Source organism: Gigantopelta aegis, chromosome 11 (assembly GCF_016097555.1).
Source record: "Gigantopelta aegis isolate Gae_Host chromosome 11, Gae_host_genome, whole genome shotgun sequence".
Taxonomy (NCBI): domain Eukaryota; kingdom Metazoa; phylum Mollusca; class Gastropoda; order Neomphalida; family Peltospiridae; genus Gigantopelta; species Gigantopelta aegis.
The window spans coordinates 29,669,190-29,672,342 of NC_054709.1; the positions used below are offsets into that span (position 1 = coordinate 29,669,190).

Genomic DNA, 3,153 nt, shown 5'->3' on the forward strand with positions numbered 1-3,153 from the left:
TCATGTGAAATGCTGGACTTCCTCATTGACAACATACGAGTATATGTCTCATTTGTAGGTAGGGCATAACGGCAGGTAGTAGGTATCTTCATGGGCGCCAACTGTGTCCATTACTCTCTTTGACATCCAATAGCCAATGATTAATAAATCAATGTGCTCTAGTGGTGTCGTTAAAATACAAATTTATTCCATTACTCTCCGGTTTGTTTCTCTATATATATGAATAAGATTTTCTATCTAATCTGACAAATCAAAACAAAAGGGTCTGAAGAAAAAGGTTTTAATTTCACCTTTTGATATATTCATGATCTATTATCATTCATTAATAATCTTATATTATTTTCTATAATAATAATAATAAGATCACATATTACCTGTCATTGGTTTATCCACCAGAGTTGGACATAAAGGAAACTACAGGAAGTATACAATCTGTTTCATACCTTGATATATACACAAAGATTCAGAACAACGTTGACCTGCATACAAAGTTGTATAATAAAAAGCATGACTTCAGCTTTCCAATCTCTTCATGTCTAGCAATATTCCTTCTGCTCCAGCTTTTGGTGTCTGTATTTTGCAAGTTCTGAGACACCTTAGGGCATGCTCATCATATGCCGATTTTAAAGGCTGACATTTTGTTCTGGTGAAAACTATATTTTGTATTGATGGTGAATGAATGAATGTTTAACGATACCCGAGCACAAAAATGCATATTGGTTACTGGGTGCCACAAATGGTAAATATATGAAAATATTGTGTAATGATGGTAAAATATCTAATTTAAAAAAAACCTCGAATGCATCCCTATGAGACTCTCCTGGAATGTCGACAACAATCAGTAAATTAAACAGGATTAAAAAGGATGAAATCTTCAGTAAAGGATTTCCTCGTGAGAGGCTGTCCTATACACGAGACACTAGATACAGATCCATAGAGCCTCGCATAACACAATATTTTATTCCTAATATAGGTATAAAGGTGTAGTGTAGAATAATTAACGTGTGTGTGTAACAGTAACGATATCTAATTGTAGATGAACTGTAGTACCGGAAATGGACCGAATCGGCGTAAACGAAGATCAACGGAAATCTTTGACGAAACCGTCAGAAAGACGATCATCATCCAGTTCCCAGAACTTGAACACACAAGTCAGTTGTTTGATTTTATTTTAGAATGACAATCTAGAAATTAGAGGGAAATCTCTCAAAGTTTACACATGAGTAGGTTAATATTAATGTCTTGTAGCATGTATATCTATAACCCCTGCGCGTGCTGTAACCTCACCGTGGTGCAGGGGTGTAACATTCTCTTTGAGAATGGCCAATATAGCACAAGATTGAAGTTTTGAGTAAAAGTCAGTATCTATTTGTGATATTTGTATTTTTGCACAGTTCTTTACACTGTTTTTGTTTAAATCTTGAATTTTTATATTGATGTTGATCATCACTTTATTTGTTTGCATTACCATAGTTTGACACCCATAGCCGATGTATTTTTCATGCTGGGGTATCGTTAAACATTCATTCATTAATTCATTCATTCATGTATATCTATAAATAAATGAGTAGGTTGATATCAATATATTTAACATGTCCATATAGAAATAAGCGAGCAGGTTGATATTAATGCATTTTAGTGTGTCCATCTAGAAATATGAGTAGGTTGATATTAATTTAGTATTATGTCCATCAAGAAATAAGTGAGCATTTTGATATTAATATAGAGAATGCTCATTGTAAGTAATTATTTCATTTGCTTCAGCCATTTGGTACATGACTGATGTTTACATATTCAGCACATAAACATACAGACGTAATTATATATCGTGGAAAATACTATTTATTTCTGTACATCTTTAAATTGCAAACATATATTAGTGATAACGTGTATGTATTATGGAGAAGCCCTAGTAAGTTGTATAACTTGTGCCTAATCCATTTGTTCTTTTCAAAAGCAATACAATATGTTTCAATCAATTCAATGTGGTTTTGAACATTATCCAGGCGGGGAAACCAAACACCCAGCACCTAGACTAGGGAGCTTCGCGCTTTTGTCTTCAGTCACACCAAAAAAAACCCTAACCCAACCCCCCCCCCCCCCACCCACCCCCCCCACCCCCCGAGACAAATGTTGACTTTCTTCCACCATACCTGTTTTACATTTCCATCTAGAACTATGTGAGTAGGTTCGTATTAGTCGATTGCATAATTAATTTAACAAAATAATTTAACTGTTTTACAGAAGCATCTGACACTTCGAAGAAAACGTCTGTGAATGATGTCACAACCCCGCTTGTGGCTGGCGTTGCCATAGTGATCATTCTGCTGCTTGTCATCTGCATTGTTGTCTTGTTGTTTGTCAAGAAGAGAAGATCCAACCGGAAGTCTCAAGACGAGGGTGTCAACAAGCAGACGATTTAATCAGCTATTCCAGAGCAATCAGAAGCAGCTCTGTCTGTTGTAGCAGACAATGCTAGTAAAACCATATATGGACTTTATTTAGATAACTGCCTTAAATATAACATGTATTTTACATATACCGGACCTGTTCTTTTAAAACATTGCAACTAAATTGTATCTAATTTTAACGATAATAAAGAAAGAATATATATGTTTTGTATTTTTTCTTTTTATTGCCGATCGGTGCAGTATGTTCGAATCCTGACAGTTTGTTCGATACGTATGTTGAACCCATTCTAAATTACGGATTCTAAACGTAGGATTGAAACAAGTGAATATTTTATATTGTATGGTTTTGTTAGATGTTCATAAAAAGCAATTATTTTGTGTGTATACATTTACATTGCGTTAACTTGAATTTCATTGCAATACAAAAGGTACATAATTATTTTAAAATGCTGGCTTGCACTGTTTAAAAGAAAGAACTATATGCATGAAACGTGAATATTATGCAATTCGGACTACTCGTGTTATCTGAACGACACAACCGCATCCCTGCACGATGTAGAAAGAAAGAAATGTTTTATTTAACGACGCACTCAACACATTTTATTTACGGTTATATGGCGTCAGACATATGGTTAAGAACCACACAGATTTTGAGAGGAAACCCGCTGTCCCCACTTCATGGGCTACTCTTTCCGATTAGTAGTAAGGGATCTTTTATTTGCGCTTCCCACAGGCAGGATAG

The 3,153-nt window shown here is 35.0% G+C and overlaps 1 long non-coding RNA gene across 1 annotated transcript; it reads right to left on the minus strand.

Moving 5' to 3' along the window:
* Nucleotides 1-264: 264 nt before the first annotated feature.
* Nucleotides 265-2,276, minus strand: LOC121385595. Its single transcript, XR_005959553.1, has 2 exons — nt 2,154-2,276; nt 265-1,184 (listed from the first exon to the last, which is right to left on the minus strand). It is a non-coding gene; the product is annotated as an uncharacterized LOC121385595 (long non-coding RNA).
* Nucleotides 2,277-3,153: the final 877 nt, after the last annotated feature.